The following is a 14,742-nucleotide window of genomic DNA, read 5'->3' on the forward strand; positions in this document are numbered from 1 at the left end:
TTTGATTTACAATTTACTGTATTTTCTTCGCAGGTCAAATGGAGCTCACATCAGTTTCTTTCAAGAGGAGTAACAGTAACTCATTCAGAGAGGAAGACGAGGGTACACCGGATAGCCAGCTGAAGGTCTCCCTCACAAGATTGAAAGCTATACTAAGTTTGTCTTCTAGCGCTTAATATTAGCAGCATCAGGACAAATTTCCCCTTTTGTCCTAAGGAAATACCCTACTTCTTCTTAAGTCTAAAATCTATAGCTAGCCCGCCAACGTAATCTTATTCTGTGTTATGTATTGAGGATCTATTCTTCCTTAGATTTTTTTTTTTAACTTATTAAGGTTGAAGAAAGGTTTGGTAAAAGATTGCGGCAACAGAGACCTGTAACTATTTCATAAGTCAGCTCTATGAAGGGTACTAAATTGTTAAATGAAAGTCAACAGCTACTTTAAATATATATTTTCTGTCAAATTTTAACATCAATGTAGAAAACACCGTATGTATACCCACATAATGTAACCGACCTGGCATTTTTTGATAAAGATATTGGAATTAAAGCATCACTAAACCCTGATCGATGAGAAGTAACCCCTTTGAACCCTCCCCCCCCCCCCCCAAAAAAAAAAAATGAAACGCGGGTAAAAATATGTATATTTCGGAGTTAGTCCCAGGAGAGTCTCTGATTCCAAAGTACTGTATATATATATATATATATATATTTATTGTTTTCCCCTCTGTTAAACTTTCTACCTAAGTGGTATCATAAGGGACTCCTCCTCCAGCCCTGGTCACTTTAATCCACATACAGAGGAGAAGCAGCCCGTCAGAGAATGAAACAATTGTTTCAATACAAGACAGTAAATAAAGGAATTGACAAACGGCTGTGCCCCAGTGTGTGATTTAGCTGAGGATTACATATTAATAATTATAGAGTATGATTTTCTGCTACTATAATTTCCCCGTAAGTGTCGGCCAAGGTAGATGCACAAGTAGTCCCTCACCATCAGTCTTCCATTCTTTCAGGGGTATAATGTGATCCTGTCAAGGCGACAGATGGGTGCATGTGAGGTCCTGGGAAGTAAAGATCAATGTTCTCTCTGGGCTGGGCACTGGGCTGCAGCAAGACTTCGCTTGATGATCTCGTTGAATTCACTGTATTTAACATGCCAACCACTGGAAAATTTCAGACCATGCAGGTCTCTTTACACCTGTTGATTCCATTCATTTAGCAAAAAGAGGTACCTGGTGTTAGCAGACTGTTGTAGGTGTCACCCACATCAGACTGGGTTTAGAAATGAGTTGAGGTAGGACAATATATTTTAGACTAATTCATTGGTATGAAAACTTTTGATCCACTGAGCAACAACATTCCCATCCACCTTAACAACTGCAGCCACAGTACATTCTGCCACCATAACTCACGTCACCGACGTGGTTTCTCTGATTCCTATCATATATAGTACTATGCACATCAACTCTAATAAACCAGTACCCTCCACTCTAATCTAACATAATCACACAGATGCTAGATGCTAACGCAAATATCTCCTAGAAGTTTTACACATTTCTTCCAATCCTCCGTTGTACGTCCTTCCATCTACTCAAGAGCAGTATGTACTCATAATCAATCTTTCACCAGCCTTTTTACATCACCAAATAATCTCAAATAACCCAACATAGGTTTTAGAAATACACCTTTCATATTGCCACACCTTCTAATGTCTTCCTTCCTTCTTAGTCTCGGCATAATAGTTACACACTACGCCGATGAAACAATAAATGCTTATTACCAAACATTTAACATTTGTTACCAAACATTTACTGCCTCTTACTAACATTTACTGCTTGTCATGAAATATTTACAGCTCCTTATCAGACATTTACTTAATGTTATGAAACACTAAATACTTATTACCAAATATTTACTGTCTGTTAATAAACATTTACCACCTATTAATAAAAATTTGTCTACAAAACTTCATTAAAGTTTTTCCATTGTGATTTGCACTTTGTATTCCGTACTTTACTGCTAATCCTCTACACTTTGTACTCAATACTTTTCCATTACCTCTTCTACACTTGGTACTCCAGACTTTACTATTACCCCTCCACACTTGGTACTTCAGACTAGAGTACAAAGGTCTCCCAAATATAATATTCTTTCATTGATCTTAAAATTCACTGTATATCTAGAATCAGAGAACAAAATGTCACCATCAGAGAGAACAAAACATCATCAGGGAGAACAAAACATCATAAGAGAGAACAAAACATCATAAGGGAGAACAAAACATCATAAGGGAGAACAAAACATCATAAGGGAGAACAAAACATCATAAGGGAGAACAAAACATCATAAGGGAGAACAAAACATCATAAGGGAGAACAAAACATCATCAGGGAGAACAAGCGTCCCATCTGGCAGACCATGTCATCATCATTATGGAGAAGAAAAAGACCAAGGGGTCAGCATCAAGAACAACGTGAAATTACCATCAAGGAGAACAAGAGGTCAGCATCAGGAAGAACAGTATTACAATATCAGTTACGAGAGGTTACCACCAGGGAGGTTAGGCGGTCACCAGCAGGGAGAAGAGGTGAAAATCAGATGAAATTAGGTTACCATCAGGGTTAACAAGAGGTCACAGTCAGGGAGAATAAGAGTAGGTCGCCATCAGTGAGAACAAGAGGTCACCATCAGGGAGACTAGGAGGTCACCATCAAGGAGACGAGGTCATCAGGGAGACTAGGTCACCATCAAGGAGGCTATAAGGTCACCATCAGGGAGACGAGGAGGTCATCATCAGGGAGACGAGGAGGTCATCATCAGGGAGACTAGGGAGAACAAGAGGTGATAATAAATAACATGTCACACACACACACACACACACACACACACACACACACACACACACACACACACACACACACACACACACACACACACACACACACAAGAAGTTTTATGTTGCTCTTTTAAGCAACTAGAGAGAGAGAGAGAGAGAGAGAGAGAGAGAGAGAGAGAGAGAGAGAGAGAGAGAGAGAGAGAGAGAAGGGTAGACTACTAAAATACTTGGCAACCAGTTCTATCACGTCCAGAGGAATTTGTTCCATGTTAGCTCAGCTAACTTTAGCTTCGTTTGATGACGCTAACCACTGTGATCACCACCACTGTGATCATCACCACCAATGTGATCATCACCACTGTGATCACCACCACTATCATCACCATCGCTACTATCATCACCACAACTAACATCACTGTCATCACCACCACCGTCATCATCACCACTCTCATCACCACCAGTCAGCATCACCACTATCATCACCACCACTATCATCACCACCACTGTCATCATCACCACTTTCATCACCCCAACTAGCATCACCACCACTGTCATCACCACTACTGTCAGTCTAGGCTTTCCCTATACCTAGACGCGTCCAGATGTTCACTCACCACCAACATGTACTTGTTGGTTGCCACAGTGGCTGAGCTGTGCTCTTGGTATACTGCAGTCAGCAATGAACTCACATATTTTAATTTATTTTCACTGTAGAAGTCATTATTTCTGTCATTGCCTTTGCTTTTCATTTTTTCCTTAGTTCCAGTATTCTTTTATTGTTGTTGAATATTCTATTATTATGTTGGCATCGCTGTTTTTCTAAGGTTAGTGTGGTCGGTGTCTTGCTTCCCCTGTTGAAGGTGATAAGAAATCTTTATCTGTTCTCTAGTATCCGTTTATGACCTCATATGTGGTTATGTCCTCTTTTTTTCCTTGCACCGGTCAGTCAGTCAATCAGCCCGTCAGTCAGCCAGTCAGTCAATCAGTCAGCCAGCCAGCCAGTCAGTCAATCAGCCCATCAGCCAGCCAGCCAGCCAGCCAGCCAGCCCGGGTATTTTCAGTGTTTTCCGCCTTACACAGTGACTCTCGTAGCGCCAGTCGCCCTTCAGCTATTTGCACAGTTCCCATCTTATCCACTTTTTTCTAGATGTGGACTAAATACTACCTCTATAAAATCGTCATTTTCCCCCTTTATGGAAGAATTTTAACCTGAACTTCAAGCAAATATTATCAAGTAAAACTAAAGCTTAAGTTAATATATTTTATGTGTGTGTATACACACATACACATTATATGGAACGGTAATACCATGTGAGTCATTCATTGCATGTGGTGGTAAAGGTTCGATCCTCCGTCCGCACTACTGAATATGTATGTGTTCAAAAATGAGAAATATTCATATACAGTGGAAGACTCTACCTCGTATACTCACACTGTGAGAACTCCAGCTGCTGCTGGAACCCACACTCTTGTTGGCAGGATATGACACTGTCACACTTGACGCCTGACACTGTGTACTCACAATGTATCTGACACTGTACTCGCCGAAGAGTGCTTACGGGGGTCGAAGTACACCCCCTGGCCTCGCCCCACAACGTCATATACATCTTACTCCCTTACTGCACATTCATATTGTATACTGAACATTAATTATACAACAATTACACATTGTACATTAATTATGCATTAAGATAAAATAAGATAAGATTTCGTTCGGATTTTTAACCCCGGAGGGTTAGCAACCCAGGATAACCCAAGAAAGTCAGTGCGTCATCGAGGACTGTCTAACTTATTTCCATTGGGGTCCTTAATCTTGTCCCCCAGGATGCGACCCACACCAGTCGACTAACACCCAGGTACCTATTTGCTGCTAGGTGAACAGGACAATAGGTGTAAGGAAACGTGTCGGAATTTCCACCCGCCGGGAATCGAACCCGGGCCCTCCGTGTGTGAAGCGGGAGTTTTAGCCACCAGACCACCGGGCCACCACATTAAATGTACACTGTACAGTTATCGGGCACCACATTAATTGAACGTTAATAATATGTTAATTGTACACTGTATAAATTTTGTACTCTGAACACTAAAAATCATTTTACAGTGATCATTCACTGTACATTTTTAAGTAATTGGTAAAAATCACAAAGTACATTAGTGTAATGCATAGATCAACATCTTTCCTCCTGTACTTCTGTGAAGTGACGGAAATTACAAACACACCACTATCATCAATCACACTCACCATCATCACAATCACTACCATCAGAATCACCATCATCACCAACAGAATCACCACCATCATAATCAACAGAATCACCACCATCACAACCACCATCGCAATCACCAGTCACCACCACTACACTCAACACCCTCACAATGCTTCAATAAATATTTCAACGCACATCTATTAGCTTCATAATTTTCAATAGATAGCGACAATTCTGGAAGTCACAATTCTCCAGAGCAGAAACATGCAACAGTTAATTAATAATCAGACTAACTATAGTGAAACTCCGGCCTTGGAGAAAACCGTAACGATACTCAATGCTGGACGTGGAAATCTCGCCCTTAATAATTGGTGGCAGAGGGGCTATAACAGAGTCCAGAAAATTTGATGTGTGTGTTATATGAGGGGATTTTTATAGAGCAATAAATTAAGGTATCGGTGGGCTAGGGAAAAGCAAAGAAATGGGGTAGATGCAGTAACCTGCATGGGCCTGGTGGCCTGGTGGCTAAAGCTCCCGCTTCACACACGGAGGGCCCGGGTTCGATTCCCGGCGGGTGGAAACATTCGACACGTTTCCTTACACCTGTTGTCCTGTTCACCTAGCAGCAAATAGGTACCTGGGTGTTAGTCGACTGGTGTGGGTCGCATCCTGCGGGACAAGATTAAGGACCCCAATGGAAATAAGTTAGACAGTCCTCGATGACGCACTGACTTTCTTGGGTTATCCTGGGTGGCTAACCCTCCGGGGTTAAAAATCCGAACGAAATCTTATCTTACCCCATTTTAACACCAGTAGCCTGCATCTACCCCACTTAACACCAGTAGCCTGCATCTACCCCACTTAACACCAGTAGCCTGCATCTACCCCACTTAACACCAGTAGCCTGCATCTACCCCATTTTAACACCAGTAGCCTGCATCTACCACATTTAACACCAGTAGCCTATGAAGGCGGGGTAGGGGTCGGCCTAGGAAAGGTTGGAGGGAGGGGGTAAAGGAGGTTTTGTGTGCGAGGGGCTTGGACTTCCAGCAGGCGTGCGTGAGCGTGTTTGATAGGAGTGAATGGAGACAAATGGTTTTTAATACTTGACGTGCTGTTGGAGTGTGAGCAAAGTAACATTTATGAAGGGGTTCAGGGAAACCGGCAGGCCGGACTTGAGTCTTGGAGATGGGAAGTACAGTGCCTGCACTCTAAAGGAGGGGTGTTAATGTTGCAGTTTAAAAACTGTAGTGTAAAGCACCCTTCTGGCAAGACAGTGATGGAGTGAATGATGGTGAAAGTTTTTCTTTTTCGGGCCACCCTGCCTTGGTGGGAATCGGCCAGTGTGATAATAAAAAATAATAATAGCCTGTATCTACCCCATTTTAACAGCAGTAGCCTGCATCTATCGCATGTGTGTGTGTGTGTGTGTATATATATATATATATATATATATATATATATATATATATATATATATATATATATATATATTATACACACAAACCTCCCCTTCTCTCTTCGTACTGCTTTTCTCCTTTTCTCTTCCTCCTACTTTTCTTTCCCTTCCTATCTTCATCCTACTATAGTTATTTCTCCTATCTTTCTTTACTTCACTGCCCACGTAGGTGACGTTAAGTACGGGGAGTGTGTCATCTTTCATCACCAGTAACTGCCAGGGGAAAATAAACTGACTATTAGGCGTCTGTCATCTATTTTCACCAGCGGCACATACTCTTTCTCTCTCTCTCTCTCTCTCTCTCTCTTTTTACACAGGGTTTGACAAGGTTAGGTTAAGGATCGCTAGCTTTATTGACAAGCTATTTACAGGTTAAGGATTCCAAACTTTATTGACAAGCTAAGAGCTGTTACCTACATCAGCTCATTTGAAAGCATTTTTATCGTTGTGAAACATACAAGTAGGGAACAGGATGAAGTTGGAGCCATCTGTGGGCCAGCATGTTCATCTGATCAACTGACTTTATCTTGTTAACATCATAATGCTGTACGAATGTGTTCCAGACTTGAGTCATCCTGGGGATAAATGAAGTGGTGTTCTGGAGAAGGGTACAGCCAGAGTGAAGTTGCTGCTTTCTGCCCGTCTTGTGGTATAGAACCTGGCTTCACGCTGTCCTCGAAGTGGATCCAAGTGTGGTACTTTGACAATATTGGCCTTGTACATAACAGTAAGGCCACCCACATCCCTCCGGTGTCTCCATCTCTCTCTCTCTCTCTCTCTCTCTCTCTCTCTCTCTCTCTCTCTCTCTCTCTCTCTCTCTCTCTCTCAAAATCACTGTTGAATTTAAAAAAAAAAAAAATGTGGTAGAGGAGACTGTGATTACTGGTTGGAAATATTGCCTAGGAAAGTATGGACAAAGTGCAGAGAAATAATTAGAGTTATGATCAAGCTTAACACAGAGCGAAACGTAGTCCCAGTAAAAGCTTGTTCTTCAACGTGCTTCTTGTCTTCACAGTCGTCGGCTGTAAACTATATTTTAGAACCATTTTAAAGAACATACATTATATATATATATATATATATATATATATATATATATATATATATATATATATATATATATATATATATATATATATATATATTCTAACCAAATTTTATTAATTATAAATTAATTTAGTTTGCATAATCCTAAATCAATAATCATATTACACAATCAATTTTTTTATGAAGCTCGACTCAATTATATTTCTCTCAACCATAGATCTGCTCGATAAAACTTTCTCTGTTTTTTTGAAAATCAGTTAGGTGGTCAAAATCTGTCACATGTATAAATAGAGCATTAGTCACTTGTTCAGTTATTATGCTATATTTATGTTATTGTAATCTTAATTCAAAGCTTTTTCCAGTTTGACCATAATAAATTATTACATTTTTACAAGGAATCTTGTACATACAGCATATTAAGGTGAATTTTTAATCAGTTTTTTTTTATTACTGTATCAAGATTTTTAAATGCAACTTTGATTTGTACAGGGAATATTTTGAAACAAGATTGCTTAACAAAATCCTTCCCAGCAGAGTTAAGTGGTACACATATGTTTCCGATGTTTTGTGTCTAATGCCTAAGAATACAGATATAAACCATTTTCTTGTTAAATTAGTCTAGCTCATTCCATAAATTTTACTGTTTTGAGTTTGAACAGAATAACTCGTTGTCTTTTTTTACTTTTAATTATTAAGGGAAACCATGATTTTAAATTAAAAATATACAGAAAACAACAAATAACTGTTATGTACACTATTATTCTTCACATCATGATAGAGTTAAACTTTCTGTATTCTCATCCATGTTTTTGAGAACTTTGTGTATTCGCAGCTCAGAGTTCATAGATTTGTGAAATAGCTAATGATCTAAAATACCCAAAACACTTAAAATCGATAGAAATACTTTTTAAAACTCAAAAATGGACGAACAGTCTTATTCAACAAAGAATATGTTGATTCTCCATTACCATGAAAACCTTCTTGATTTTCCATCTCTACTTAAGAATTTTTAAATCAAAGTCATTTTTAAAAATCTCGATACAGTAAAAAACCTGATTAAAAATTCCCCCAAAATGTTGATGGCAGTGTCTTCAAGATTTCTTGTAAAGAACTGAGACACTTATGCAACATATGGGAATCTTTATTGAAGAAACGTTTCGCCACACAGTGCTCCATCATCACATTCCTTGTAAATAATGTAATAAAGTTTATTACGGAGAAACTGGGAAAAGCTTTGAACTAAGATTACAACATAAATATAGCATTATAACTGGACAAGACGGTGCAGGATTACTCCAGTGAAAAGCAGGGAAGTGATGAGCACACAGAAAAAAAAACAGTTATTGTTAAGGGACCACGACTCTTAAACACCCTCCCTTCATGCTGTCTTCAAGACTGAAATCGACATATTCCTCAAAACAGCTCTAATCAACCGAGTTGTCGTGCATACTGTGGACTGCGGGCTACAGGCAGTAACAGCTTGATCGATCAGGTCAGCAACCAGGAGGCTTGGTCTAGGACCGGGCCACGGAGGCGCTGACTTTCAGAAGAGACTCCGGGTCACACCAGACAGTAATACAACACAGTCAAGTGATTTATGGCAACTTAGTGTAACTGTTGAGAAAAATACATAATATACAAATGCAGTATCCTGATATTCAGTTTTCAGTGAGACACCATCAAGGTTAGTGCAGCAACACTTTCATAAACAAGAATAAAGAGACTTAAGAAAGTGCAACACCTGTGACCTTGAAAGACACTTACACAACAAGGAAATTAACAAGGAACAACATAACGAGATAAACTGTGTGTGGGTGGATGACAGAGCTTGTGTGGGCGGATGAATGAGTGAACGTGTGGACGGATGAATCAGTGGACGTGTGGACGGATGAATCAGTGGACGTGTGGACGGATGAATCAGTGGACGTGTGGACGGATGAATCAGTGGACGTGTGGACGGATGAATCAGTGGACGTGTGGACGGATGAATGGGGGTGGGAGTGCCCATGTGGGTGGGTATTTTAAATGAGTGGCTATATGGCAATCAAGGAAGACAGGATGGAAGCGAGAGGAAATAAAGGAGGAAGGAGGAAGCAATGATGAATTTTAGTATGAGAAAAAGAAGGAATGGGTGTGTGAGGGAGGGAAAGAATATGTGGGGGTGAGAGGGAGGGAAGGAATATGTGGGGGTGAGAGGGATGGAAAAACCTCATTCAGTATCGGAGTCTTGCTCTAATAAAATGGGACTTACACTGAAGACAGCAAAGAAATGAGTGAGATGCTGAAGTCTCAGTATGACTTAGTGTTTAGTCAGCCATTAGTTAGACTAAAGGTAGATAATCGGAATGAATTTTTCATGATCGAGCCTCTAAACATTGTCAATTTATACCAAATCTTGGACATAACCCTAACTCCACTGGACTTTGAAGAAGCCTTTGACTATCTCCATCCACTCTGCCCCAGGCCCAGACTTGTGGAATTCCGTGTTCATCAAGAACTGCAAGAAATCCCTTTGGGAAGGGAGCCTGGACACGGGTGTCGTCCTACAGTCCCTAAAACCAACTAATATATAGCCTCCTCTTTATACAGTGGTAGCAAAACAATAGTAAATAATTCAAGACCATAGCTCTAACGTCCCCTATTAAAAATATTTTTGAAAGAGTTCTAAGAAGCATGATTGGCAATCACATGGATCTTTAATTTTTTAACCCAAAGATCAAAAAGAGTAATGGTAAACAGAGTTAAGTCGGAGGCTGCCACAGTGAAAAGCTCTGTTCCACAAGGTACAGTACTCGCTCCTATCCTTCTTGAGGGAGGGAATAAAGGATGGGTGTGTGTGAGAGAGGGAAAGAAGGGATAAGTGTGTTACGGAAGTAAGGAAGGAGTGGGTGTGTGAGGGAAGGAAGAAAGGAACAAGTGTGAGGGAGGGAAGGGAAGAGTAGGTGTATGAGAGAGGGAAGGAAAGAGTGGGTGTATGAGAGACAGAAGGAAGGAATAAGGGTGTAAGGGAGGAAAAGAAGCAGTGGGTGCGTGTGTGAAGGAGGGAGTGAGGGAGGCAGAGAAAAAATGCATGAAAGAGGGAGGAAGGAGGGAGGGAGCCAGGGGCCTCCAGGCTTAAAAAACAAACACTAGTGAACTACCTCGTATTGTTTACAAGTGAGAAGATTACTCTCGCCCCCCGGGAAAAGCAGGGGAGAGGGGGAAGGAAGGAGGGAGGGATAGAGAGGGAAGGAATGGGGGAAAGAGGGAGGCAGAGGTAGAAGGATCGAAGGAGAGGAGACGAGGGCAGAGGGCTCGAAGAAGAAAAGACGGAGGAAGCCGGAAAATAGGATGCAACATATGACAGGAAAATGGAAGAAATTGGTAGAGTGAGAAGGGAGCTGACGCATGAGAGAAAAAATGAAGAGGTGAAAATAAAAAACAAGAAAGCGCAAGAATAAGCGAGAAAGGAATCATTGAGGAAACAGAAGGATTGGAGGAGGTGACGAGAGAAGTAAAGGAAGACACAACGAGACTGATAGGGATGAGATGGACAGATAGGGATGAGAGAGAAGAGAATGAAGTGCAGAAGAGGGTATAGGTGAGAGTAGTTGACAGGAAATAAATGGGAGAGAGAGAATGGTAATAACGTGAGAGAATACAAAGACAAAAGAGATGGAATGTGAGATGCGAAGGATGATGGAAATATATGAAGTTGGGGCGTAATAGAGAGGAAGGTGAGGGAAGGGAGAGTGTTGGGGAAGGAAAGACAACTGGGAAGAGAAAGTGAGAGAGTAAGTAACAATGAGAAAAAAAAGCGACAAAGGAGGCAAGGAGCTTGAAAAGGGACGGAGTTAGAGTATGAAAAATGAAAAAGAGGAATATCAAATTAAGAGAATATTGAGAGGAGGAATAATAGAGAAAGTATATGTAAACGAGGTTAAGTTGGTATACTGGAAGAGGTCACACAAGGTTCACTCAGTCCTCTCCATGGTACACGCAGAGTGATTATACCTGTTTCTCCTCTCAGTAACCGCCCTATACACGCCACACATAATATTCTAGCATAGCCGAATACGTTAAAATCCAAACGCTCGGTGATTGTAGTTCATTCGTCAGGAAACAAGGCAGGTATCTCCTGATACGGATAGTTATCAAATAAGTTCCTTTTTCAACTTATGTATCAGTTATTGTATGTTAGGTTAGGTTAGATTGTCGCCTATTAAAAAATTAATCAATCATAACATATAATAACAGTATATGAAGTATTTAAGGCGATAAAAATGTGTACGTCCGTGAATAGAAAACGGGGAACCACCGGGCTATCTCTACAACGTAGTCACATAACAACGTTTAACCTTGAAACTGTCCAAACCTAGATCTACGTTTTTTCAACATTTGAAAGTATGTAAAAAAAGTAGATCTTCTTTTTTCTTTTTTACATTTGAAAACGTGTAAAAAACTTTGATATACTTTTTTTTTATAACTGAAAATATGTAAAAAAAAGTAGATCTACTTTTGGAGTACTACGCATATGAACGTAGATCTGTTTAGACAGTTTAAGGGTTAATACTTAAGTGTCAACGTCAACTAAAGTGAAAAACAGAAGTTTGATTAGAAAAAAATATGTCTAGATGTTACCGTTATTGGGTATACATGCGAGAATTGTCAAGCTCTATCTTGCCTTCTGCAGAAAGCTAATAACAACAAGGGTTGGCACTGATGGGTACCTGGCATCTTGATGCAGTCTTCAGACAGTGTGAGATGGAATATTTAAACAGTACAGTAAGTTCCTCTCGTGCTGTGAAGACATGTGTAAACGCTACTCGGTGGAAACACAAATGTCACAAAATGACAGAAAAGAGAAGGGCCACAGCAACAAGGGGTCACAAATTCACAACTGGAAGTTGAAAACTCAGATGAGTCACAGGGATGTTATGAAATATTTCTTCAGTAATAGAGTTGTCAGAAAACGAAGCAATCTGGAGAGTGATGTAGTGGAGGCAAGACCCATACATAGCTTTAAGAAAAGGTACTGTAAAGCACAGAGTAGAGAGTGGACCTAGTAGCGACCACCGAAGGGGCGGGGGCCAGGAGCTGTGAATCGAACCCCGCAACCACAAATAAGTGAGTACACACACACCATTTTATACATTCCAAATATAGCTTTGAGTCCTGTATTAATCTCTGTACAATACTATCCTCTCCAGTACACTGTCAAATATATTTATCTGAGGAATACACGTGACTTGATCTGATCCTGTCTGTCTCTTCATCCTCCATTGCCTTGACGTGATTTGTTAATTATCTTCCTCATTTCTTTCTTAGTCGCGACAGGTTAATGATCCAGGATGAACTGGAAGGCAGTTCAGGTTTTATTTTCAGTTTATGGTTGTTGCTCCAGCGAAGATAGAGATTATTAGTCTTCATTTTCAACACAGTTTCTGCTTTTCTCTGGCTAGACACTGTATCTTGGGGGGACGGGACGGCGTAACGTATTCTCTCGCTTCTCCATTATCCTTCATCAGAGCGCCTCCTTCTATGTGTTGGTCTGATAACGAGATGAGGCAAGAGGAATACGGTGTTGCCAGCTCGTCCTGTGCCTCTACTTACAAGAACCAGCCTTCTCAGATATCCCAGTAATCGTCGTCATTACGTCACATTACGTGGCAATAATCCTACCTAACACCTTCAACTTCGCCATGAAGTCCTCTTATTCTCTCTTCTGTCCTTTCTTATCTCCTCCCACCGTTATCTTTGTTTTTGGTTCCTATGTTTACCAGTGGATTTTTCCGCTTCAGTAATATATTTGTATACTGGCAAGTGTTTACCTATTTGAAAGAGTATCAAAAAGTAATGAACATCTGTCAGTAGAATGGTAAACCCACATGTAAACAGAAACACAGAGATAAGGAAGATTCATGCGAGTTCCTCCTCAGCTGATCTGCTGAAGACGATCTCCGATCGAGTTCGATTATTATTATTATTATTATTATTATTATTATTATTATCAAAAAGAAGCGCTAAACCACAAGGGCTAATCGAGTTCGAAATACGCACATCTTCCTTCATCTGTCTTCTTGTCTACATGTGGGTTTTACAGTCATAAACCTATTTGCTTAAATATTTGTTTTCCGGTTCTTGATTACCTATTTTTGCTTGAGTAGAGACATTATTGTGTTGTCTTGTCCATTTCCATTTACACTATATAGATTAGTCCGTTTTTATCTATCGTTGAGGACGAATCTATTGGTATAGCTTTTCTAAAGGATTTTCTATATTGTTTACGTTAATATAATATTCTCTGATACCGTTTTCGTTGTCTTTTTTTCTCGCTGATTATTATATGCTTGGGGAAGCACTAAAGTCTTAAGGGTCACATAGCACTTGGGAAATGAGAAATCATTATATCTGATCCGTGGAAATAGAAAGTAGCTATAAATGTTTGCATCAAGAGCCCAAACTTTCTTAATAAAAACCTGGTCTTCAAAATTTCTGAGTTTCAAGGCTTCAAGAGTGTACTTTCTGTGATGTGTGATCCCTGAATTGTTCAGCCTAGTGTGTTCTTCTTCTTCTTCTTCTTCTTGTTGATTTGCCGGTACTTCCGGCCCGGGTCTTCTCCAGATGGTGACACCGGCGTCCTGTGTGTTCTATACTGTCTTCTCTAATGTGTTCTCTGCTCTTATTGTGTTCTACAAAAGGAAAGTATTATACACCGCCATCAACCAACACATCCCAACACCGCCATCCACCAACACATCCCAACATTGCCATCCACCAACACATCCCAACATTGCCATCCACCAACTCATCCCAACACTGCCATCAACCAACACATCCCAACATTGTCATCCACCAACACATCCCAACATTGCCATCCACCAACACATCCCAACACTGCCATCCACCAGGGTAACACACTACACTGGAGTAATGGTGCTTCCTTGATAATCTAAAATTTTCCTCACTCCCTCCTTCCCACCCTCCTTCACCTCCTCTCTCCCCATCGTGGTTTACCTATCTGCTGCCGCAACTTACTTCCCGTTACATTCTATATCTGTTTATTTTTTTATATTTATTTATGTGGTTGTGCTTGCCTTGATTGCTCGTCTGTTCCAGCTACTGTGTGTGTGTTAAGCTGTGACTGCCACTCACTCGTCTGTTCCAGCTACTGTGTGTGTGTGTTAAGCTGTGACTGTCACTCGTCTGTT

At 40.4% G+C, this 14,742-nt stretch overlaps 1 protein-coding gene across 2 annotated transcripts in view; it reads left to right on the forward strand.

Annotated features, from left to right (window-relative positions):
* LOC128692119 (serine-rich adhesin for platelets) overlaps positions 1-14,742 on the forward strand; it is a 580,093-nt gene that overhangs the window by 67,209 nt on the left and 498,142 nt on the right. The window lies entirely within an intron of this gene.

Source organism: Cherax quadricarinatus, chromosome 15 (genome assembly GCF_038502225.1).
Source record: "Cherax quadricarinatus isolate ZL_2023a chromosome 15, ASM3850222v1, whole genome shotgun sequence".
NCBI lineage: Eukaryota > Metazoa > Arthropoda > Malacostraca > Decapoda > Parastacidae > Cherax > Cherax quadricarinatus.